Source organism: Chiloscyllium punctatum, chromosome 15 (genome assembly GCF_047496795.1).
Source record: "Chiloscyllium punctatum isolate Juve2018m chromosome 15, sChiPun1.3, whole genome shotgun sequence".
Taxonomy (NCBI): Eukaryota; Metazoa; Chordata; class Chondrichthyes; order Orectolobiformes; family Hemiscylliidae; genus Chiloscyllium; species Chiloscyllium punctatum.
This window is the reverse complement of record NC_092753.1, coordinates 4,194,272-4,221,158: the sequence shown is the minus strand read 5'-3', so window position 1 is coordinate 4,221,158 and position 26,887 is coordinate 4,194,272. Positions and strand designations below refer to the sequence as shown.

Sequence of the window (26,887 nt, the reverse complement as noted above, 5' to 3'; positions counted from 1 at the left end):
ACACTTAATGGTAAGGTCCTAGGGAGTGTTGTTGAACAAAGAGACCTTGGAGTGCAGATTCATAGCTCATTGAAAGTGGAGTCACAGGTAGATAGGATAGTGAAGAAGGCGTTTGGTATGCTTTCCTTTATTGGTCAGAGTATTGAGTACAGGAGTTGGGAGGTCATGTTGCGGCTGTACAGGACATTGGTTAGGCCACTTTCAGAAAGATGTTGTGAAACTTGAAAGGGTTCAGAAAAGATTTACAAGGATGTTGCCAAGGTTGGAGGATTTGAGCTACAAGGAGAGGCTGAACAGGCTGGGGCTGTTTTCCCTGGAGCGTCAGAGTCTGAGGGGTGACCTTAGAGGGTTACAAAATTATGAGGGACATGGATAGGGTAAATAGGCAAAGTCTTTTCCTTGGGGTCGGGGAGTCCAGAACTAGAGGGCAAAGGTTTAGGGTGAGAGGGGAAAGATATAAAAGAAACCAGGGGGCAACTTTTTTTCCACAGAGTGTGGTACGTGTATGGAATGAGCTGCCAGAGGATGTGGTGGAGGCTGGTACAATTGCAGCATTTAAAAGGCATTTGGATGGGTATATGAATAGGAAGGGTTTGGAGGGATATGGGCCGGGTGCTGGCAGATGGGACTAGATCGGGTTTGATATCTGGTCGGCATAGACGGGTTGGACCGAAGGGTCTGTTTCCATGCTGTACATCTCTATGACTGTATAATTAAGATTCTCTGTTAAAATAGAAATCAAGTCGAGATCTAATGATGTAAAGAAGGGTTTATGAGGGATAGTGATTAGTCTCATCCAAAGCCCTTTACAGTTTCAGCATTTCTCTCGGCATTCTGCAGATCACAACATAGTTCTGCTTTGGTTCAATATACAAATTGATGAAATGATTATTTATTACCCATTGTGATCCTGCCAAGCACAAACATGGGATAAGTGATTTTTTTAAATTAGAAGAACAGATTGCTAAAGAAGAGTCATGAGAGTTCACAAGCAAATTTCTTCAGGGACTCAATCCAGTGGCTCTGCTGCAACAGGTTCAAATCCCACATTGACAAATTGTGAAATTTAATTCATTAAACCTGGTCATTTATGAGTTAGCACTGGATAATTCTGTGGAATGCTCCTGATGCCTGTAAGGCAACCACAATGGGAATTGAATATTTCCTGACCAATTTTACTTGCATCCCAAACACAAATAAATTCCTGAAAAACAACTTTGCCTCAGCTCTGACCCAACTTCTGGAAGGCAAACTTCAAACTATTATCTTTCCAATCCAATAACGTTTCTTTGTTCCCTCCAAAATAGTTCTGGAGCTGCAGAACTATTAAATCTTTATATGTTGTAAAATCGCGCTGCTCTCTGCATGGACATCTCCGCTTTCTGACTCAAGACTCACAATCTGAAAGTAAATTTGCCTGGGTTAAGGATGACGTGGTAAAAATGTGCTCTTCCAACCACTGGCTTGGCTGGAACTTTGCTCGTTTACTCAAGGGATGCAATTGGCAGCATAAAATTGACACGTCAGGAGCCACGTACCACAGACTTCAGGGGAAAATTAAAAGGGAGGTATCACCACATTCTGAAGGCTACTCAATATGGGCAATAAACAAGGGGCCTAGAATAAAAGCAAATGCCAAAATTGCCATCTTTTGTATATTTATCTGCAGAACCAGTAAGTGGCAGGACAACAATCACGCAACACAAAACAATTTTCCCTTGTGTCAGGGATATGCAAAAATCAACTCAGTGAAGCTGCATGCTCATAGCTTCTCATTGGACGTTCCATACACGATGCTGCTCAGTGTATGGTTTGATCTAGTTAGACCAGAGTCCAGGGCTTATGCCCGAAACATCAATTCTCCTGCTCCTTGGATGCTGCCTGACCTGCTGTGCTTTTCCAGCACCATATTCTCAAGTTCAGACAAAGAAAGGGATGGTTCAGCCAACACCCAAATGCCAACACCCTGCCCCCCCCCCCATGCCCCATGTCACATGACTCGGTGTGAAAGGCTGGCAATGGAATGTATTGGGTGACCAATGATCTACATCTGCCACGTTGGGGCAATTGGAGAGTCAACACTCCAGGGTAACACAGCCGGCAACTCTTTTGTGGAAATGGCAGAGAGTAGAGAATGTCATTGCCATCAAGGAGACATGGCTGAGGGAGAGTCGGGACTGGCAACTAATACTCCCCTGTAAAAAGCTCTTATAACAAGATGGTGGTGTAAGAGACGAGGTGAGTGCCACAATCTTGGCCAAAGAGTCAATTACTGGGATGAGGAGGGTTGATATCCTAAAACATGCAATTTGAAGGGTGTGTAGGTTAGGTTGATCTTAGATCAAGATAAATGCTCTGCACAACATTGAGGGCCAAAGGGCCTGTATTGTGCTCTCGTGTTCTATGTCCTATGCCTCAAATTAGGCCAAATGGAGAGAATTTAAGAACAAAATAAGAGGGGAAATCATTTTGCTAGGAGTGTACTATACAGTCCCCAGGCAAGGTGAGATAGAAAGACAGGTAAGTCAGCAAATATCAGACAATTGTGAAAGAATAGGATGATAATAGGAGGGGATTTCAACTTCCCCGATATTAACTGGAATAAACAAAATGTGAAATGTTTAGTGAGTGAAATTCTTAAAGTGAGTCCAGGAGAGCTTTAAGCTCGAACAAAGCAAGTCCTACAAGAGAACTGACAGTGCCAGACCTAATGTTGAGAAACAAAGGCAGGAATCTGGTAGTTGTGGCATTGGTGATGATAACTCAGTAAAATATAACTATGGACAAAATTGGACCAGAGATAAATCAGTTGTGAAAGTGTGTGTGGGGGGTGAAGGCTAGTTTTAATACGATAAAACATGATCTGGCCAAAGTGGACTGGGACTTGCAGGCAAATCCACATCAGAGCAGTGGGAGTCACCCAAAAAAATGTAATAGTTTGAGTGCAAGGCCAATGTGCTCCCATGAATGTGAAGGGACTAACAAGCCTAGAGAAGCCTGGATGTCAAGCGATGGATAGGGCTGGATGAGGAAAAAAAGACAGTTACAGTAGGATGTCAAAAGTTCAAAAACGTGAATGCCACAGAGTATAGAACATACTGGGGTGGGGGGTGCGAGTCAATAACCAGAGAAAAAGCAGGACTCTTGAAGGGCAAACTGAAAGTAGCTGGGGTAATAGTCAAACGAGTTTTGAGAAGATTGCAGCTCAGATTGAGTTTCTGGACGTAGGTTTGCTCACTGAGCTGGAAGGTTCATTTTCAGTAATAGCTGAGATTTGAAATGAATAGTTTACATCTATGTTCATAATAGAGATAGGCAGGGATCTATAATGTGGTTGAACAACTTAACATTCAGAGGAAAGAGGTGGTGATGGTTTTAGCAGACTTGAAAGTGGATAATTCCCCAGGTTCAGATGAGATGTATCCAAGGCTCCTCTGAGAGGCATAAAGCAGAGATACCAGTGGCTCTGACATTAATGTTCAAATCGTCTCTGGCCACAGGTGGGGTGCCAGAGGACTTAAAGATGGCGAATGTGATACCAGTATTCAGAAGGGAGGTAGGGGCAAACCAAGTAGCTACAGGTCAGTGAGTTTCGCATCAGTTGGAGCAAAACTATTAGAAAGCAGAACTAATCACCACGTGGAGAGACCAGGGTTAATCACAGAAGGCTGTGGAGGTTAATTGAGTCATTGAGTGCATTTAAAACAAAGGTTCTTGATTAGTAAGGGGATCAAGAGGTTACAGGGAGAAGATGGGAGAATAGAGCTGGGAAATGTATCAGCCATTATTAAATGGTAGAGCAGGCTTGATGGGCCGAATAGCCTAATTTTGCTCCTATATCTTACGGGCATGCACATCAAGGTCCCTCTGATCCTCTATACTCTCTAGGCTCCTACCAATCAATATTTACTCCCTTGCCTTGTTACTCATCGTAAAATGTATCATCTCTCAATTTTCAAGATTAAATTCCAGTTGTCATTGTTCAGTCCATCTGACCAACCCTTCTACGTCATGCTGCAGTTTAAGATTTTCTTCCTCGCTATCTGCCACCCCAATTTCCATATCATCTGTAAGCATACTGATTATACCTCCTACATTCGTATTTAGATCATTAATGTACACACAACAAATAGCAAGGGAACTTGCACTGAACTCTGTGCTACTTCACTGAACACTGGTTTCCAGTCACAAAAAAACCCTTTGACTATTACTCCCTTTTTCCTGCCACTAAGCCAATTTTGGATCCAGTTTGCAAAATTACCCAGAATCCCATGGGCCCTTTGTTTCTTAATCAGTCTGTCATGTAAAACCTTGTCACACACCTTAAGTCCAGAGAGGCTACATCTGCTGCACTGCACTCATCTACGCACTTAGTCACTTCTTCAAAATAATTCAATCAAATTGGTTAGCCATGAATTCCCTCTGAACCTGCAATCTCTCGCTAATATGATAGCAGTCCAACGGGTTGATAGGACTACAGCCACTGTAGCTGTAGAGATCTTCGCTAGAGGCTTGGAGAGATCACAGTAGAGGAGCGAATTTTGTCTGGGAATAGGGCAAACCTTGAGGCAGAGTTGTGGGACTGATGAATCCTGGGCTGAGTTACGATGGCGGTCAGGCTGAAGAATTGCTGATGCTCCGTGTGGAATCAAAACAGGAGCAGACAGCAACGTGGGAGCAAAGCGAGCAGGGAATTGGAAGGCAGTGCTGAGGGAGGGAACAACGACCAGCCCGGAGGAGCTGAGAAAACCACCTCACAAGTCTTAATTCCCCCAGATCACTAAAAAAATGACAAACATTTCACTGATAGAGAAAGAGCAATTGATTACCCCATGAGTATCTTTTGGCAGCTGCGTTGACATCATTGCAACATTAATTATGACATTTTACGCCTCAGCCAACAAATCTGTCAGGAGTAGTACAAGTCTTTCTCCGAGGCGGAACTTTTTTTTTAAAAAGGGGCCTTAATGCCTTTAGTCAAGACCATCTTCAGCATCCTTTCCCACACAGCATCCTACGTTTAAGATTCTGTACTAATGAACTGTCAGTTCAATAAGAGTTCTCTGTAATTCTCTGATTCGTTTCAGTGAATGGACAGTTTGATCTGTCACACATTCAAATGAATAGTGTCAGGAAGTTGCCAAGGACATTTTGGAGCTGTGTCTGCAGCAGACACTGAATCTGCATGTCCTTCGGATGAGCACTGGGTTGAGACCAAAAGCACATCATACCACACCCTTCCCCCACCCACTCCTTCCACAAGAGGGGGAGAAGGGACTAATCTTGCACACCATAGCTATAGCAGCAGCAACAGCCTGCATTTATACAACCTTTATAAATCATGAGGATCTCGTCAGAATAGATGGGCAATAACTGTTCCCACTGACAGAACAATTGAGAACGAGCAGACACAGATTTAATGTAACTGGTCTAAGAAGCAGTGGCGGCATGAGGAGAAACCTTGTTCAGGTCCACAGAACACTGCCTGAGAATGTGGTGGAGGCAGGTTCAGTCAAAAGCATTCAACAGGGAATTGGATTACCTGAGAAGAGAGAATGGCATGGGGAGAAGGCAGGAGAAAGGCACGAGGTGAATTATTGTTTTGGAAAGTCAGCACAGGAAGAATGAGCATAGTGGCCTCCTCCTGTTTTGTAACTGAAATGGCACCAGATTACAGCAACATATCCGCATCTCACTATATTTTCATAAATACTAGTGACAATAAGTTGTTGTTGTACTCTAACCATCCAATGACTTTGTGACTTAATGTGTTAAAGTCTACCAAGGTACTTCACAGGGGCAATATGAGCTACATAAGGAGATATTAGGTCAGATGAGTAAAAGTTTAGCCAAAAAAAGGTACAATTGTAAACGTGCATGAAACAAGGGAAGTGAGGGCAAAGAGATTTCATGAGGAGATCTCCGTGCTTAACACCTTCTCAACTGCGGCCAACAAAGGCAGAGTAATTACAATCAGAGCTGTACAGGAGGTCTGAAATGAGAGGAGCAGAGATCTAAAGGGCTTGAGGAAAATGACGGAGATGTGAAGGGATGAGACCCATAGAGTAATTTTAGAACAACGACATCGCTGAGGGGTAGTATGTAGATGATAAATGGGAGAGGATCAAAGTTACACTCTTGAGGAGCAATGGGGGCTAGGGTGGGGTGGGGGAGGAGTTGGGTCAGAGAAGGGAAGAGATTACTTACACTTTTTAAAAAAACATGTTTCCTGACCCACCATAGGACATCGCAAAACATTTCACAGCCTTTTTGTGGTGCAGTCACTGTTATAATGTAGGAAACGATGCAGCCAATTTGTCTGCAGCAAGTTCCCCACAAACAGCAGTATGACCATGACCAGATAATCTATGGATTTTTTGGCAAGAGACACAAGAGGAGTACCATGCAAGTACAGTCCTCTCATGACAGAATGGAGTTGCTGTCTATTTTATTTATCTCAGAGTAATGCAGAAATAGCTCTAAGTTCAAACACAGTCTATTTACATTATAGAATCATTGAGTCATATAGCACAGAACCAAATCCTTTTGTCCACACCAAACAATCCCAAACTAAACTAATCCCACCTGCCTGCTCCTGGCCCATATCCCTCCAAACCTTTCCTATTCATGTACTTATCCAAATATCTTTTGAAACGTTGATATTATACCAGCATCCACCACTTCCCCAGAAAGTTCATTCTACATGCAAAACAGCCTCTGTGTAAAAAAATTGCCCCTCGTCTTTTTTAAATCCCTCTCCTCTCACCTTAAAAATGTGCCCTCAGTTTTGAAATCCCCATCCTAGGGAAAAGAGAACTACCATTAACACGTTCTATACACCTCATGATTTTACAAACCTTTAGAAGGTCATCTCTTAACCTCCTACTTTCCAGTGAAAAAAAGTCCCAGCCTTTCTTTATAACTCAAACCTTCCATACCTGGCAACACCCTTTTATGTCTTTTCTGAAGCCTCATCCGCTTAATAATATCTTTCCTATAACAGGGGAACCATAACTGGACACAATATTCCAGAAGAGCCTCACCAGTGTCTTGTACAAACTCAATATGACTTCCCAACTCCTATACTCAAAGGACTGTGCAATGAAGGCAAATGTGCCAAACCCTTTTCTTAATCCCCATGTCTATATGTGATGCAAACTTCAAAGAGCTATGTACCCCTACATCCTAGAACTTCTGAAAACTTTCAATATATATGCCATCATTAGCTAGGAGTAGGAAGTCTAGACTCTCCCTAAAATTTTTACCTGTAGTCAAGAGACTCTTTACTTACTAACCTCATCCACAGTCAAAAGATCAGACAAGCTTAATCAAGTATTACAATGCCACCCCCACCCGCCAGACAGAAGTGGAGAAGCTTTAGAGGAAGTTGGTGCCATTAGCCACATCAATGGCTGCAGACGGTCAAGAAAGCTGAGGAAGGGTAGATTGCAGTTCTGTGTGACTGTGTGACAAGGCAATCTCAGAAACACAGCTGAGGGTGACTGCTGTGTGGTCTCATGCACATAGTCAGTGGATGAACTGCATGAGTGAAGCAATGGACAGAGAGGTGTCAACCATGGCATATCATTGTTCCTTCTCATATCAGCCATGTAAGGTACAAACAATCAACCAACCAACAGGGTTTCCCAGCACTCTACCCCTATGGGAAACACATCACTGAGCCAGCAGCGCCAATGTCAGATTACAGACTTCGAAATTATATTTTATATTCCATTAGTCCCTGTTTACATCCAATAAAAGCTGACTTTTGCCGGTCCAGAAATGGAGTAATTAATTTTAACTAGAGCCTGCCCTCTGGCTGAATACTGTTTTGTCTCCGAGGCAACCGGGTCTCCTCAAATGTATCTTAATATTCCCCACAGGTTTATTGCTTAATATTGTGATGGGCTGTGAACATAACATATGGAACACATAAACTTTATTAATGCCTAAATTAGATTAGACAAGTCAGATGACTAGCAACCTGCCAAAGGAATTTCAACGATAATGTACTTTTGGATACATGATCATTATTTACAGTGTGCACTGACAGTCAGGGTATCAGAAAACTTTTCACAAACCTTTAAAACCAAAAAAGGCACAGGAATCTCCTGAGAGGAGCCTGACATTTATTTTGGCTTAATTTCTGATTCATGGTTTTAAGATTGTGGTAAGTCTGGTGATTCCAGAACACGAACTGCACCATTCCCCTCCCGCCCCCCACTTCCTTCCCCACCTCCAGTAGCTGTGTGTTTGGTACACTTGCCTTTATTGGTCAGTGCACTGAGTATAGGAGCTGGGAGGTCATGTTGCGGCTGTATAGGACACTGGTTAGGGCACTTTTGGAATGCCTGCTTTCAAGTCTGGTCTCCCTGCTGTAGGAAAGATGTTGTTATACTTGCAAGGGTGAAGAAAACATTCACAAGGCGTTGCCAGAGTTGGAGGGTTTGAGATATAGAGAGAGGCTGAATAGGCCAGGGCTATTTTCCCTAGAGTATTACAGGTTGAGAAGTTACAGAAATTATAAAGTCATGAGGGACATGGATAGGGTGAATTGCCAACATCTTTTTCCCCCAAGGTAGGGGAGTCCAAAACTAGAGGGCATAGGTTTAAGGTGAGAGAGAGGGGAAAGATTTAAAATGAACTTAAGGAGCAACTTTTTCATGCAGAGGGCGGAGTATGTACAGAATGAGCTGCCAGAGGAAATGGTAGAGTCTGGTACAATTACAACATTTAAAAGGCATCTGGATGGGGATATGAATAGGAAGGGTTTAGAGGGATAGGGGCCAAATGGGACCAGATTAATTGAGGATATCTGGCCGGCATGGACGAATTGGACCGAAGGGTCTGTTCTGTGCTGTACGACTCCATGACTCTTTGAGGATGTCATCCAGTGAAATGCGCGAGGTCACTATTGCCAATGCTTACCCAGGTGGTAGAGGCTTCCACTTGGCCTCAGTTTGAAACAAACTCATTACCTGTGGCCTGTTAACCCGGATCAAAGCTATTTTCTCCAACATGTCAAGGTGGGAGACTGAGACAGTTGGAAAATGTAAAGCCTGTGGCTTCTGACCATGTCTTGGTGCACACACCAATTCTGGCATTGTCACCAAATGGCAGAACAGAGGCGCTCAAAGTTAAGGCTTTCATTCCTGGGATCATTCTCATGAACCTCCTCTGGGCTTGCTCCAGGACCAGTACATCCTTCCTGAGGTATGGGGCCGAAAATTGCTCACAGTATTCTGACCAGAGCCTTATAAACCTCCAGAAGAGCATCCCTGCTTTTATATTCTAGTCCTCTTGAGATGAACAACAACATTTTATTGCCTTCCTAACTACCGACTCAACCTGCAAGTTTATCTTAACAGAATCCTGAACTAGGACGCCCAAGTCCCTTTGCACCTCAGATTTCTGAATTTTCTCCCCATCTAGAAAATAGTCCGTATTCTCTGTTCTGCCGACCAAAATGCATGACCTCACACTTTCCAACGTTGTACTCCATCTGCCACTTCTTTGCCCCCTCTCCTAAATCCTTCTGCAGCCTGCCCGCCTCTTCAATACTACTTGATAGTGTCAAGTCACTTTCAAAACATTGCTCTTAAAATACTAGTCCCCTGTGAATTTAAATGAAAAGAAGGCAGATCCCCGAGAGACTCTCACTAGGGCTCCTCCACTTTAATTTGCACATGAAAACATATTAAATTGACTTATCCCAATGCAGGCACTGCCTGTGAAATCCAGGTGCATCAGACTGAAATGAATCTCCCACTCCATGGTTTGCAGTCCCAGTGACAGAGGTGTCAGTTTTCAGTCTCACTCCCCAAAAGAACAAATCTGCACTGAAAAGGAGAGATGTCCATTGGAAAAGATAGGGCTGCTTCCACTGGTCAGGTGAAGGGATATGATGTGATGAAGGCAGCCATCCAGAAACAATAATTGGTGCCGTCCAGTACATCCTGAGTATCTAGCAATGCAGATTCTGAAGCATAGCTCACATGAGGGAAATAAAATTAGATGGGGAAAAAAAAAGCAGAGACTGCGTTGGAATATCATTCCATTTTAATTTGAAGTTGACCGATTAAAACAAAAATCTCAGAATCAAGTACAGTTGAAGCATGATCTGAAAAGGGGTCAGGGGTTAAGAGGAATGTTCCTGGGAATTGTGGGAAGCTGGCTGTGAGTGGAGGTGTGACCGAGAAAGAAATAAGAGCAGGACTGGCACACTTATAAAGCACCTTGTCTGTCCTTAGGATGTCCCAGGTGCTTAAAGTTGATACTGCACATTAGTAGTGTAGTCACAGAGACCTACAGCATGGAAACAGACCCTTCAGTCCAAGACAATCATTAGACTGGTCCCATTTGCCTGTATTAGGCCCATATCCCTTAACCTTTCCTATTCCTGATGTAGGGCTCATGCCCGAAACATCGATTTTTCTACTCCTCAGATGCGGCCTGGTCCGCTGAGCTTTGCCAGCTCCACACTTTTCGATGTGATCTCCAGCATCTGCAGTCCTCGCTTTCTCCTATTCATGTACCCATCTAAATGTCGTTTAAATGTTGTAACCGGGTCACAGTTTTCAATTCACAATCATTTTAGCCTGAACACGGGGTGTACTACCATTTGAAAGCTTCCAAATCTTCATTTAGAATGAAGAGGTATCCACAATTCCAGTTAAGTCAAAGCTAAACATAGACCTAGTTTATGACCTTTAGACACCTTTCACTCCGCAGTACAGTCCGTGACTTGGATTTATAGTTGCAGATACACAAGATGATGTCCAACGTTGTTGTTAATGAAGAAATGAGGCAACCATTCATGCACAGCAGGGCCCCACAAACAGCAACGTGATAATGACCAGATCATCTGTATTTAGTGACTTTGGAGTAAATATTGACCAGGCTGCCAGGGATAAACTGGGTGCTCATCTTTAAAATGTTGCCGTGGGATTTTTGACATTCACCTGAGATAGCAGACAGGGCCCCAGTTTAACAACTCATCCAGAAGATGGCTTAAAGCCTGCGAAGGCTGTGCGCGTATTTCTTTACAATATCTGTAGTTGGCCATCTCCTCTTGTGGCTATTGTCCTACTAAGCCTGCCGTGAATACCCCATGGCCTTCACTCAAAAAGGAGGGAAACCCAGGACAGTCGCTGACTTGTGTCAAGACTCAACAGGCTGAGGCATTGAGAATGTGTCAGACTCGATTCTTTTCCCACTGTGTGCCTGTGAATGGGAACCAGGCAGGAAATCTCCACTGTGACACCAGAAAGAAAAAAGGGCAAAGTTTTTGTAAATTGTTCATTGCTCCCCCAAGTAAAAGGAATTTTGTTTTGGAAAAGGGCTCGGCCTGAAAGAACATTTCATCCGGGACAAAGCCTATTATTGGTGATGGAGGGGAGACTGAAAAGGAGAGTGGATGGCAGTGCTGTAGGAATGGAGACAGTGCAGGTATTTAGAAAAGTGAGCAGAAACACTCAAGTGAACTGAGGTCTTGGTGCCTCAAGATGAAATCAAGGTAACCTGCAGTCCTGGGTTACTAATTCTGGACTCATCAAGGCTCAGTATTAAATCCCTTCTTGTTGACAAGTGTATTTAACACTTGCTGCCCCTTCTACACACCGCCCCCACCCTATCCTTCGGCACCACCCCCCCAGTTAAGATCATTGACTCAGATAAACTATCAGTTTTGTTTTTAGGCCCACCCATATCATGTGGCCTGTGGCCAATTCTTCATTTTTTGTCTCATCACCTTTCCCCGCTTCTCAACCATAGCGACCAACACACCTACGGATGGACAAGGATAGCTATCTACGAAGAACTTGCATGTGTGCAGCACCTTTCACTGCCTCAGGATGTTCCAAAGTACTTTTGAAGAGCAGTCGTGGTTATAAGAGGTGGGGAAAGGAGCCGTCAATTTTAGTGCACAACAAGTTCCCACAAACAGCATTTTGATCATTACCAGCTGGTGATGGTGGTCAAAGAATAAACAGTGACCAGGACCCTGGCAGAACCCTGCTCTGGGGCTCTTTTCACTCGAAAGAGGGGCGGGCCTTATTGAGGTTTATAAAATTGTGAGGGGCACAGAGAAGATGAATAGCAAAGTTTGCTTTTCCCCCAAAGTGGGGGATTTCGAGACTAGGGGGCATATTTGTAAGTTAAAAAGAAAAACGTTCAATGAGGGGCTTTTTTAAAAAAACACAGAAGACGGTTCATGTGTGGAATGAACTGCCAAAGGAAGTGGTGCATGCAGTTATGGTTACAAAATTTAAAAGACATTTGGATAAGTCCATGATTAGGAAGGATTGGGAGGGATGTGAGCCAGGAGCAGGCAGGTGGGACTAGTTCAGTTTGGGATTATGGTTAGCATGGACTGGTTGGACCAAAGGGTCTGTTTCCATGCTGTCTGACTCTATGAATAGTACCATGGAGATTCTGGAGTCCACCTGAGAAGGCAACTAGAACCTTGGTTTGACATCTCGACTGAAAGAAAGACGGCACCTCTTACATTGCAGTGTTCCCCTCAGTGATAACATGGGGGTGTCAGCCTGGGGTTATACAGTCAGGTCTCTGGGGAGGTTTGGATACAGCAATACTGACCCTGGGAAGTGGAATTGTGACCAATTGAGCCACAGCTGATGAATTCAGGCCCACAGAGGTAGAGCCCTGGGCTCATCACCAAGTCTAATATTTGAACAAAGAATAAGTTCAGAAATATATCTAACCCTCTCCAGAAAGAGTGAAGAAATATACACATGGGCAACCATCATATTTTGAGAGTTTATATAAACTTTGCGAGGTGTATCTGCTTCCCTCAACTTCAAAAATCAGTGTACGCTCGAGTTCTTTCGACATGTTTCTTCCCCTCTCCCACACCCCTTGCCCGTCAAACAACAGAGATAATGCTCCAAACAGTTTCTGTGTGGTGTATGTCTTGGATGGAGGGGGATGGGATAAGCAGGAGAAAGCTCACTCAGTGCTGCTTCATCCACAGCCTGACCTCTGCAGGTCACCAAGAGAATCACACACAAATCAGAGTGCTCCAGCCCTGACTCCCAAACACAAGAAACTTGCACAATTACCGAGGAATCCATCCCCCACCCTCCACGATTTTAACGAATTGCACAAAATTGGAATAACAGTCTGAAACAAATGGACAGAAAAGGTCCCTCGGGTGGAGTCTCAGTCTAATTCCACTGAATTTGAAGAAAAGTCATAGCCGAATAGTCTGTTCAATTCAGACTCTTTTTTTTAAAATCTGTGGTTATAAACAAATCACGGTTAATTTTCTGAGAAGGGAGTGGTATGGCTGAGTTGAATGGTTGCAGGTTACATTCAAGTTTGAGCGAGTTTAAAAAGGAACGGGCCTAGCAAGTGATCGTTGCAATCAGAGCAAGTGTCACTAAATTGTCTAATAATAAGAAAGGTGCCCAACACAGCTCCAAATAACTGGGCAAAAAACTTTACAGTCACAGGCACAATATTCTGATTCGTGACAACACGCTCGAGCCACTTGCTCTATGGTTAACTCTTCACTTCCTGACTGTGACTGTACTGAGATTCGAAACCTATACGTTTAAAATGACAAGTCTATGATCCTAGGCAGCTCCTGAAATATATTGACAAAAAAAGAAATAACTCAAGCCTTTGTGAGCCAGAATCCTTAAAAACGCACAGTTTCACTGAAGGCATTGCACAGTGATTCACCTACTGCACAGCTCTGTACTGCTGTTTAAGATCAAGTATGCTAACAAACTACTCTTTGTCCCTGCTGAAGAATCCTCTCTGTTCCCACCAACCTACGAGCAGAGGTTGCCATGGATTCACTCCACGTCTATTTGCCACACAAGTGATCAAAGGGCCCAGACAACGCAAGACACCAAAAAAAAACTTGCCAGACTTCCTACTGGTCGCCCACTAATTAACTGACAGAGACTTAGGCCAGTGCTTTCATTCACTTGCTGCAGTTCGGCAGAAACATGTCCAGCACCCTGCAAAAGTAACGAGGCAACATCGAAGTTGCAAAGCTTTCAGACAGGACAGAGGGCTGAACCACAGCACCACTGGATTACAATAACCGTACCTGCTTCATCTTCAGAAACCCATTATCCACAGTGCACAGAGAAGTCTGCTGTCACAATCAAACAGAACTTGGCGCAGGGGGCCAGGGTTAAATCCATTCACTTCCCTCCACCCACAGACAGACAGGGATGCAGCAGCTTCTCACATTCTTTGTGCAAACTTTGTACTGCTCCCTACAAATCGCCTGGATGGTACTGCAATCTCTCCCTCTGGGCTGGGAGAATAAGTTAGGAGGAGGGGGACATCTCTGGCCGCTTCTTTTCGTTTGAAACCCAGACTCTGCTCAGTCGCAGGGAGCTGGAAGAGGCTGTGATTAAATCTCGCCAATCAGAGGCAAGGGGAGGAGGCTCGCTTTCGACTCTCGGACTCGGGAAGGTTTTTTATAGGTATTTCAAGATAAAGGGCCACTGAGATCAAAGGCACGAGCCAGCAAAAGAGGAGGGGATATGCTAAGTTGCTGTGCCCCTTAGTTTTGGCTGAGCTGCCTTTCAAAAGGCATCCCCCAGAATGAACAGAAAACCAGACGAGCCTGTGGAAAAACTTTTGTGTTCTGCGGTTGTCTGTCAAGTGATGAACATGGGCTGGGATGTCTGCGGAGGTCTGTTGGGAAGAGTAACATGGGGCTTTCCTGTATTCTTCCTGTCTTCAACTCCCTCGTTCAAACTCAGCAGGTAAATGGTTAGAGCAGGTGGGCTGTACAGACAAAACTCGACCGCACTCTTGCAAAATGAATCCAGTCAGCCGTTTACAATTATAAGCAGTCACTACTCACACACAAAAAAAGACAAAACACGAGTGCAGTTTGCATTTGGGATACGCATTCCATCTTGAAAAGAGGTGAACAAACTTGCATTAATGTAGTGCCTTTCCAGATCTTTTAAAGAACTTTAAAGGGAGCGGAATATTTAGGAAGTGTAGACAGCTTTCTAATGTATGAGGCTTTGCAAATACTTCTTGCCCAGCAGGTTTCTACAAACAGGATTGAGTTCAGCACCAGATAAACTTTTTCTGTTCCCCAAGTGCACTGGTGGATAAGTAATTGTATGGAGGACACTAGAGAAATGAATGTTCTCGCTGCAGCTAAGCAGCTATATTCAATTCTCTGCAAAACACTTCAGTAAGGAGGCAACGTCAAACTGGCAAAGCTTTCACACAGGACAGAGGGCTGGACCACAGCACCACATGATTACAATAATCGTACCTGCTTCATCTTCAGAAACCCATTATCCACAGTGCACAGAGAAGTCACAATCAAACAGAACTTGGTGCAGGGGGACAGGGTTCATTCCCATCCCTCCACCCACAGACAGGCAGCGATGCAGCAGCTTCTCACATTCTTTGTTCAAACTTTGTGCTGCTCCATACTAATCGCCTGGATGGTACTGCAATCCCTCTCTCTGGGCTGGGAGAATAGGGTAGTTCAACCAGCGTGGGATGATAGTGCCTTGGTTTAATGTCTCAACCATGTTGCAGCACGCGTGGCACTGCTGAAGACCCTCGGTAAAGTACTGAGAGTGTCTGTGTGCTGGTGTTTCTGGAGCCGAGACTTGGACCAATGCTCAGAGGTGAGCGAGCGATCACTGTCAGTCAGAATATTAGTTGTTGTAATCATTAGGAATCACCGGCGTAACTTGGCTGACCAATAACTAGTTGGATAGGTGGATGCAATGTGCAGTCAGAGGAAGAATTCCTCACTGGAATAATTATAGATTTGCAAAGACAAACGTACCCCTTGATTTGCACACTAGACTGCCAGTCTGTTGTTTGCTCCTTGACCTATAAAATCTGTGAGCACTTTTGACATAACCAACATAAATAATCTTTTCCTAATGTGCCTTTGAAAAAAGAAATGAATTCAGAAAAGTGCTTAAAGGGCACTTCAGTATATTTTTATTTCCTTGCCCATTTTACCACTTTTCTGCAAATAACGGATTCATGTTTGGGTATAATCCCATAGGCACCGATCCCCCTAGATGACAGCTATTACTACAGATACATATGGACTGCCATCTGAGAGGCAACAATTCAAAGACAGTATGATTCCACTAATCCTCATTCACACTGGAATACAGTTGCATACTCCCTGATCCATACTGGAGTACAGTCACACACTCCCTGATCCATACTGGAGTACAGTCACACACTCCCTGATTCATACTGGAGTATAGACACATACTCCCTGATTCACACTGGAGTACAATCACACATTCTCACATTCACACTGGAGTACAGTCACACGCTCCCTGATTCACGCTGGAGTACAGTCACATACTCCCAGATTATACTGGAGTACAGTCACATACTCCCAGATTCATACTGGAGTACAGTCACACTCTAGGAGAAAGTGAGGACTGCAGATGCTGGAGATCAGAGCTGAAAATGTGTTGCTGGAAAAACGCAGCAGGTCAGGCTGCATCCAAGAAGCAGGAGAATCGACGTTTCGGGCATAAGCCCTTCTTCAGTCACACTCTTTTATTCATGCTCAAGTAGAGTCACATACTCCCTGATTCACACTGGAATACAGTCACACACTCCATGATTCATATTGAAGTACAGTCACAAGCTCCCTGATTCACACTGGAGTACAGTCACACACTCCCTGATTCACACTGGAGTACGGTCACATACTCCCTGATCCATACTGGAGTACAGTCACACACTCCCTGATTCCCACTGGAGTACAGTCACACACTCCCTGATCTATACTGGAGTATGGTCACACACTCCCTGATCCATACTGGAGTACAGTCACACATCCCCTGATTCATATTGAAGTATGGTCACAAGCTCCCTGATTCCCACTGGAGTACAGTCACCTCCTCCCTGATTCACACTGGAGTACGGTCACATACTTCCTGATTCACACTGGAGTACAATCACACACTCCCTGATTCATACTGGAGTACAGTCACACACTCCCTGATTCATACTGGAGTACGGTCACACACTCCCTGATTCATACTGGAGTACAGTCACACACTCCCTGATTCATACTGGAGTACGGTCACACACTCCCTGATTCACACTGGAGTACAGTCACACACTCTCTGATTCACACTGGAGTACGGTCACACACTCCCTGATTCATACTGGAGTATGGTTACACACTCCCTGATTCATACTGGAGTACAGTCACACACTCCCTGATTCATACTGGAGTACGGTTACATACTCCCTGATTCATACTGGAGTACAGTCACACACTCCCTGATTCACACTGGAGTACAGTCACACACTCCCTGATTCATACTGGAGTATGGTTACACACTCCCTGATTCACACTGGAGTACAGTCACACACTCCCTGATTCATACTGGAGTATGGTTACACACTCCCTGATTCATACTGGAGTACAGTCACACACTCCCTGATTCATACTGGAGTACGGTTACATACTCCCTGATTCATACTGGAGTACAGTCACACACTCCCTGATTCACACTGGAGTACAGTCACATACTTCCTGATTCATACTGGAGTACAGTCACACACTCCCTGATTCATACTGGAGTACAGTCACATACTTCCTGATTCATACTGGAGTACAGTCACACACTCCCTGATTCATACTGGAGTACAGTCACACATTCCCTGATTCATACTGGAGTACGGTTACATACTTCCTGATTCACACTGGAGTACAGTCACACACTCCCTGATTCACACTGGAGTACAATCACACACTCCCTGATTCATACTGGAGTACAGTCACATACTTCCTGATTCATACTGGAGTACAGTCACACACTCCCTGATTCACACTGGAGTACAGTCACACACTCCCTGATTCATACTGGAGTACAGTCACACGCTCCCTGATTCATACTGGAGTACAGTCACACACTCCCTGATTCACACTGGAGTACAGTCACACACTCCCTGATTCATACTGGAGTACAGTCACACACTCCCTGATTCATACTGGAGTACGGTCACACACTCCCTGATTCACACTGGAGTACAGTCACACACTCCCTGATTCATACTGGAGTATAGTTACACACTCCCTGATTCATACTGGAGTACAGTCACACACTCCCTGATTCATACTGGAGTACGGTTACACACTCCCTGATTCATACTGGAGTACAGTCACACACTCCCTGATTCACACTGGAGTACGGTCACATACTCCCTGATCCATACTGGAGTACAGTCACACACTCCCTGATTCCCACTGGAGTACAGTCACACACTCCCTGATTCACACTGGAGTACGGTCACATACTCCCTGATCCATACTGGAGTACAGTCACACACTCCCTGATTCCCACTGGAGTACAGTCACACACTCCCTGATTCACACTGGAGTACGGTCACATACTCCCTGATTCATACTGGAGTACAGTCACATGTTCCCTGATTCATTCTAGAGTACAGTCACATGCTCCTTGTTAAATTCTGAAATAATGTTACACACTTCCTGATTCCTACTGCAGTACAGTTGCACACTCAGCAATTAATTCTGGAATACAGCCCCACATTCTCTGATTCATACGGGAGTCCAGTCCCACACTCCCTCATACATACTGGATTGTAGACACACACATCCTGATTCATACTGAAGTACAGTCACATACTTATTGATCCGTACTGGAGTACAGTCACACATGCTGACTGATACTGGAGGACAGTTCCACACAATGAGTAAAATCACACATTCCTTGTTACATTCTGGGGTACATTTCCACACTCCCTGATTCATACTGGAGCACAGGTCCACACATACTGGAATACAAACCTGCACAACACCGACTCTCAGTAGCAGCAATGTACATCATCTACAGCATGCACTGCAGAAATTCACCAACGATCCTTAGACAGCACCTATCACCACTTCCATCCAGAGGGACAAGGGCAGCACCACCACCTTGCAGGTTTCCTTCCAAGCCACTCAACACCCTGATTTGGAAATACATCACCGTTGCTTCACTGTCGCTGGGTCAACAGCCTGGAATTCCATCCCTAGGGGCATTGTGGGTCAACCTATTGTGGGTGGACTGGAGCGGTTCAAGAAGACAGCTCACACCCACCTTCTCAAGGGCAACAGGAGATGGCCAATAAATGCTGGCCAGCCTGATCCCATGGGAGAATATTGCCTACAGTCCCACATACTCTGATTCATAATGGTGTATGGTCCCGCAGACACAGTTTCATACTGGAGTACAATATTTCTAGCAGAGATTTAGTCAGATTACACTGATTTGTTGTATTTGTACTGATTCATGAAGCTATAATTTAGTTTGATCAAAGTGCATCAGTTTGACTACATGATATCCTGCAGGGATGCAGTCTTTGGTCAGTTTGTTGTGTATGTGAACCCAGTTCCCCTTAATGTGCCTGTCTTTTGAAGACCCGCTCACTTGGCACAGCAATGCAGTTGAGAGACTGATTCTTACAGTCCAGATAAGGAACAGTGACTTCATGTTGAAATAGTGCATTAGAAAGTTATTTTCAATCTCGGCACAGTCAGTAGTTGGAACTCTAGTGTGGTTAATTATCGAAGCACTGAAGCCTAAATTCCAATCCTGTTTTGTTGGTTAGGTCATAGACATCAGCCACAAGAACTGTGGCTTAAATGGGTAAGAGTTGGGATTCCAGTGCTATCTGATTCTGCAGAGGAAAGCTTTTCTTGCTCAACAGATTGGGTTCATGGAGGAAATAGCTTCAAGGTCTTGTTTATGCTCCAATCTGACATGATTAACTCATCTAGTACATTCCCACTGTGCTGTTAGTGTTGATGGAAAATACCAGAGGGCTTTTGCAAAACCTTCACATGTCAAAACATCCACTGGCACAAAAGGGCCATTTGAAACAGACAAGATCAATCCAGTTTCTTTTGTTCATTTTGCAGATGTGAGTCCTGCTTTACGGTGTTGCCTGCACACCCGCCCCTCCCCCACCATCCCTACTTCCCAGTGGGAATGGTGAAACATGTGAGAACGCCCTCTCCCAATCTCGACTTGACGACTTCTTGGCCTTTTAAACTTATAACATCAAATCAGGCCATCAGCAAGGATCATATAAGAGGCAAATGGAGGCTTATCTGACATCCAAACATTGGCGACACCAACCCCACCCCAGACCTTCACCCCCATTCCTCACCATTCCCATGGATTTATATGGCTGGAGGTATCAAATGGCTGAGTGTAGTGTTTACAACATTTCCAATTGGTCAGGGCATGCAGGAGTGCTCCTCCTCCACTTCACACTTACCCCTCCTCACCCACATGCCCCTCAAGACATTGTTAGGTCTCACTAGCCCCAGCCATCCCCAATCCCCACCTCCATGGATCATGATCCCTCATCTCTTGCACAGACCTCTGTCCACTGCCTGCTGGAAACCGACCCCAGGGATCCCCATCGGTTGTCATTCATTTTTAATTCCCTATTCCCGCCCACCAGTCTGGCAGGTAACCTGGCTGAGAGCTGGGCGAGGGTCAGCAAGTTTTTATTTACATAAAACCCAGCCATTCAGGTGGGGTCAACCTGTCACTGGACTTGCAACTCTTGAGATGTCCTTCCACCTTTCCCAATACCAAAGGTGTCACTAGGTGATCACTAGGTGGCGATCTCAAGTCAGGCCTATGATTTTCCTCTGCCCTGGTATAGCCTCTACCTCCTTTCCCTTCTTCTAAGTAGGGGAAGGATGTTCCTGCATCCTTTGACAATCCGATATTGGAAACAAATGAAGGTCCCCAACACTACGCTTACAGGGGGTGAGAGTGGAGAGTGGCATTTTGCCCAGAGAGGGACTGACTCCTAACAACGGGTGAGCTCCCAATGCCTGTGCCCCTTTCAGAAAGCTGAAGCTTCTGCAGTACACTGCGGGACGTGGGAGCTACTGAGGCAGGTCCAAGACCGAGAAGGCACCTCAACACGTAGGTGGCCCACGGTTGGTGTGGGATATGGATTTCAAAGTAAATTTTGGATGGGCTTCAGCAGGCAGCTGCTGTGGAGCAGGGAGTGTCTGGCTATCACATTTGGCCCATCACTATGGCATGTCCTAGCAGGGTCTGCTCTTGAATTCCACCTGGCCAGTCGCACACACACCGCCTCAAGGGAACTTGGTGGTCTCCACGCTGGCCATAACTGGGGCCTTATATGTGCAGGTTGACTGCCCTGTCATCTCGTAGCTGATCCATACGTCTCCCTGCTAGTCTGCCAGGTCCCTGTTCCCAGCCTTGCCACAGTGTAGAGCCAGAAGGGTTTTAGTTTTCATTTTACCCCTTATATGAGCATAGACCCTTTACTCACATTAGCTGCTACATGCACTGTGGTCTCCTAGGAGCACAAGGTTAAATAAACTATTCTTGGCACGTACTAAGGACTAAAGGAATTCAGAGGTTTGGGGAATGGTTTGCTCATTATATGGGTCTGATCACCACATCCACAGCACTGAAAACTTATATCGCCAAAATTCATTTGCTGCCCCAATACTTGGTGATACTCTTCTATCAGCTATTTCCATTATAAATTCCAATCTACCTATCTAAATATTTTGCACTGTAAATAGAAAGAGGAGCAGCCTACTTAGTCCCTTGAGGCTGCCCCATCATGCACTGAAAGCAGAACTGATCTATGACCTAACTCCAAACACATTCTTCATTGATCCATATCCCTTCAAATCTTTGGTTAATAACATATCTGTCAATCTGAAATTTAAAACTAACAATTCATCTAGCAACTAGTGATTGCTGTTCTTCTGTCATCTCGGGCTATCTGATATGTTTGTTTTGCTCAAATATTAATGTTGACACAAAGTTCACCAAAATCTTCCCATTCCTAAAAAGATGGAAATTGGGTACAACGTCCATTATACAGATCGTCGCCTCTCAGAAATCCAATGTACCAACTACACAGGAAAAAGTAGACAGGTTAAAACCAGGTCTAATTTTTGGATAGGCATTGCTATTCAATGGATCATTATCCCAAATTACTTATGGATATGCTGAACATTTAAGCACCACATATATTTTAAAAGAAAGACAGACGTGCCAAAGTATGGCAAGGGATGTTCCAAAAAGAACCATGCAATGTCACATCTGAAAGATGTCCAGGATACATTAGACAGCAAAAGGGAAAGATGCCATGAATGAGAGTGAGCTGTGATCTCCTATAAACTGTGCCATTAACTGTGGACATGATATAAGTTTAAAAAAAGGCAGTTCTGGGTGTGATCCATGTTTGAGTTTAACCCTATTAGCAATACAGAAGAAAAGAGATTAAAATCAATGATAATACCTGGGTTCTGTATGATACAGGGAGAAAGTGAGGTCTGCAGATGGTGGAGATCAGAGTCAAATAGTGTGGTGCTGGAAAAGCACCGCAGGTCAGGCAGCAAGAGAGAAGCACGAGAGTTGACATTTCAAGCCTAAGCCCTTCATCATTTCCGAGGTGCCACATTAAAGTCTGGTTCAAGTTCTGCTGCGCTAAAGTGTGCTGTGAAGGGGTAAGTTGAGAACTCCCATTGGACACCCTGTGGGTGCAGATACAAAGAAAGGCAGAGAACAAGTCATCAGCAAAACTACTGTTGAAGGAAACCAGACAAACTCCTTTTGGCTATCTGCCAAAACAAGAATCTCAAAACAACTAATCAACAACCAACCAGATCAGCATTCCTGAAATCACCCAGCTTCACGGCTGCAGTGTTTTAACATCTATGAGTCATGAACAAACACCAAATCAAATCATTTATTTACTTTAGTTTTTCTCATTTCGAATCTGTGTATATGCCACATTTTGTTATCTTCTGTCATGTTTAGTTGCTGAAAAGCTCACTCTTTCTTTAACTCAAGGAAACTTGGTTGAATTTGCATCCTTTAAAACTTTCCACTTCCACAACTACTTAGTCAACCATTCACTCATATTTTCAAAGAATGCAAAGTTCTGAGACAATTAACCTTTACTTCCCAGAGTATTGCAGATGGTGCCACTAAAAAGAGGGCATAGAGTCATACAATGAGGAAACTGATCACTCAGTTCAACTCACCCCATGCTAATCAAATTTCCAAAATTAAACTAGCCCCATTTGCCTACATTTGGCCTTTATCCCTCAAAATGTTTCCTATTCATTTACCTGTCCAAATGTCTTTTAACTGTTGTAACTGTACCTGCAACCACACTTCCTCTGGCAGTGTATTCCACACATGAACCACCCTCTGTACAAGGTGCCTCTCATGTCTCTTTTATATGTTTCTCCTCTCACCTTAAAAGATATGCCCCCGAGTCTGAACTCCCCCATCCTAGGGAATAGATCTTTGATTGTCACCTTACCTGTGCCCCTCAGGATTTTAGGAACCTCTATATGGTCATCCCTCAAACTCCTAAGCTCCATTGATAAAAGTCCCAGCCTACCCAGCCACTCCTTATAACTCAAACCCACCATTCCCGGCAACATTTTTGTAAATCCTTTCTGAACCCTCTCCAATTTAATAATATCCCTCCTATAACAGGGTGACCAGAACAGTACACAGCACTCCAAAAGTGGCCTCACCAATGATCTATACAGCCTCAACATGACATAAAAATCCTATACTCAAAGGTCTGAGCAATGAAAGCAAGCATGCTAAATCCCTTCTAAACCACCTTGTCTACCTTTGATGGTAATTCCAAAGAACTATTGTATATGAACCCCTGGGACTCCCTGACAACACTATTGAGGATCCTACCAATAATTGTATAAGTCCTGCTATTGTTCTTTTTACCAAAATGCAATACCTCACATTTATCTAAATGAAACTCTATCTGCCACTCCTCAGCCCATTGGCCGAATAGGTCAAGATCCCTTTGTAATATTAGATAACCTTCTGCACCGTCAACTACATCACCAATTTTGGGGTCATCCACAAACTTACTAACCACACCTCCTAAATCCTCATCCAAATCATTTATATAAATGACAAACAAAAGTGGATCCAGCACCGATCACTGCGGGACACTGCTAGTCATGGGCCTCTGGTCCAGAAACAACCTTCCACCACCACACTCTGTCTCCTATCTTCAAGCCAACTTTGTATCCATTTGACAAGGTCTCCCTGAATCCCATGTGATCTAACTTTGCTAATCGTCCTACCATGTGGAACCCTAATAAAGGCTTTACTAAAGTCTATGTAGACAAAGTCTATTGCTTTGCCCTCATCTATCTTTTTGCTTATGTCTTCAAAAACTCACTAAAGTTTGTGAGACACCAGTTTTCCACACGCAAAGCCATGTTGACTATTTCTAATCAGTCCTTGCCTCCCCAAATCCATGTAAATCCTATCTCTCAGAATCCCCCCCCCCCCCCCAATAACATACTCACAACTGTTGTCAGACTCACTGGTCTATAGTTCCAGGCTTCTCTTTACAGCCCTTCTTAAATAAAGGCACAACATTAGCCACTCTCCAGTTCTCTGGCACCTGACATGTGGCTGCACATGATACAAATATCTCGGCTAGGACCCCTGCAATTTCTTCTCTGGCTTTCCACACTAGCTTGACCACTCCTGTCTTCCAATAATGTCTGCTCAGTTTTTTTTATGATGGGGAGTTCAGGAAATTGTGAGCATCAGACACGTGGTTTGATAAGACCCTGATGGGTAAGCATGCACTTTTTCTTGCTGCTTGTATTGGTGAGAAGTGTTTCATTACTAATCACACAATCTGGGCAGAACGTATTGAGCAGCTCCACCATTTCTTTACTCCCATTGGAAATTTCACTCCTATCCGTTTTCAACTAGGACACAATATTCCTCACCACCATTCTTTTTTCTAACATTATTGGAAGAAAACTTCTGCGGATTTTGATATTTCTAACAAGTTTCTTTTCAGACTCTTGTAGCTCTTTCTATAAATTCAGTTTTGCTCTGTTGGACAGAGCTGAAGATAGCAGGAACCGATAAGAGGCTTTACAATGGGTTGTTATGTGAATGGAATTACGCTGACTGAATCATTCAGGTCAACTAAGAGCTAAGATTGCAGGGAATCAGTAACTGTTGTCTCTACCAAATAAGGATGAAACACTTGGGGGGGGGGGGGGGGGGGAGGTGGAATTGGCCACATGCACAGATAACTCCAAATAAACCATATATTTAGCACAGAGACCTGTAAGAGGACCAGAAAATCCTTGATTTTCAGTAGGACTTGGAAGAATAACTCTGCAGGAGTTCACCCATGTCAGGAGGCTTGGTGAAGACATTGAGAAGAGTTCCAGCCTGGCCTGTTGCCACATCTCCCTGGTAGTTACAGAACCCAGGGGAGTGAAAGACAATGATTGAGTAATCTCTCGTAGTTTAAAAACATGTGTTATTCCTTTAAGTACTTTATAAATTAGTTGAGTTTCATTGAGCTCTAAGTATCTCCGCTGTATCTTTATCTATGTATATTTTATTGTCTGTCAGAGATGGGCAACAGCTGCTTTTACTGCTTCTTGTAGTTCTCCTATTAACCAGGATCTGTATTACCTTTTGCATTTTGCCTGTCTTTAGGGTTATGTTGTCCCTATGTTGATTTTTAGGTGTTCATGGTTGTTTTGTTTCTGCTTATAGTGCCTATAAGCTAGTTCTGTATCACATAATATTAGTTTTAAGCAGCTCCCACTGACCATCTGTCACTTTACCCATGAACAGATTTACACAGTTTACGATGGGCTATATCGTGGCATTGGAACCAGTCTTGCTCAAAACTCAAATCTTAACTTCTTTCCTCCCCTTCAAACATTACGTTGAGTATGATTACATTATGATCACTGTTAGATAAATGTTCACCTGTCATTAAGCTGTTAACTAAATCTGGTGTATTATTAGGTTGAACATGGTCTGCAATTTCTCGGTTCCAGAATATATTGTTGCATAAAATTATCGCAGACATACTCAAGAGATTCAGTTTTTCTGGTATGTGCTATTCTGTTTGTCCAAATCTACATGACAATTAAAATCCCTTATTAAAACCATGCTGTGTTATCGACATGCTCGCTTAATTTATGCACTTATTCAATCTACCACTTCTAGTTGCTACCAGCGAATCTACACACAATTGACCTGATTATTTTTTTCCATTCTTAATTCTACCTATATAATTTCTCTATCTGCTTATCTCACATTACATCCTTTCTGGCTAAAGTAATTTTATCCATAGCTGCTTTTCCACTATTTTCTGAATCTTTCCTGTGGAGCTTATGAGCGAGTATATTTAATTCTTTTTCCTTACCATCTCAGTAATGGTTGTCATGTCCATGACCAATGAGTTGAATTTCCAACTACAATTTATACAACATGTTCCTTATACAATACTATTGCTAAATTTGCTGATGACCTGAAGATGGGTAGCAAATAAGTTGTGAAAAGGCTACTGCCATGACAATAAGTCAGAGCACCAAATTATTTATGGACATATTAAATGTTTGGACACAACATTTTTTTTAAAAAGCAAAGACTGTAAGCCAAGACAGGCTGATATTGCAACTTCAAAGAACAGAATTCACTGAATTCTGAATGATTCATTGTGTGAACCCTTGGGAATGTACCATCTGGTAAGACGCCAAGGAAACGTTAAGGACTGAGATCTCAAAAGGCTATCTAACTAATTCCTCTCAGCTCTGCTTTATACTGCAGACTATTGACATGAATTAAAAGCCATGTTTGAGTTTTATCTCTCCAGCAATGTGGAAAAGAAATGGATTATAAAGCAACTGCAAACCTCTGTGCGTTAATGACCTGATGTCCAACTGTGGACGTGTGTGTTGTGTAGTCACAACTTGACAACAGCCATTCGATACCCCTGTACTGCAGGTTAAAAGCAAAGACGCAACTCGTTCTCAGTACTGGAA

At 43.7% G+C, this 26,887-nt stretch overlaps 1 protein-coding gene across 3 annotated transcripts in view; it reads right to left on the bottom strand.

Annotated features, from left to right (window-relative positions):
- LOC140485990 (E3 ubiquitin-protein ligase Midline-1) overlaps positions 1-26,887 on the bottom strand; it is a 353,278-nt gene that overhangs the window by 163,534 nt on the left and 162,857 nt on the right. Inside the window, exon 1 of one of the 3 annotated variants that reach the window (XM_072584489.1) lies at positions 14,081-14,365. The exons of the other annotated variants lie outside the window; for them this stretch is intronic. The gene's annotated coding sequence lies outside the window, so the exon portion shown is untranslated. Of the gene's footprint in view, positions 1-14,080; positions 14,366-26,887 lie in introns of those variants that run through there. 3 annotated transcript variants of the gene reach the window in all.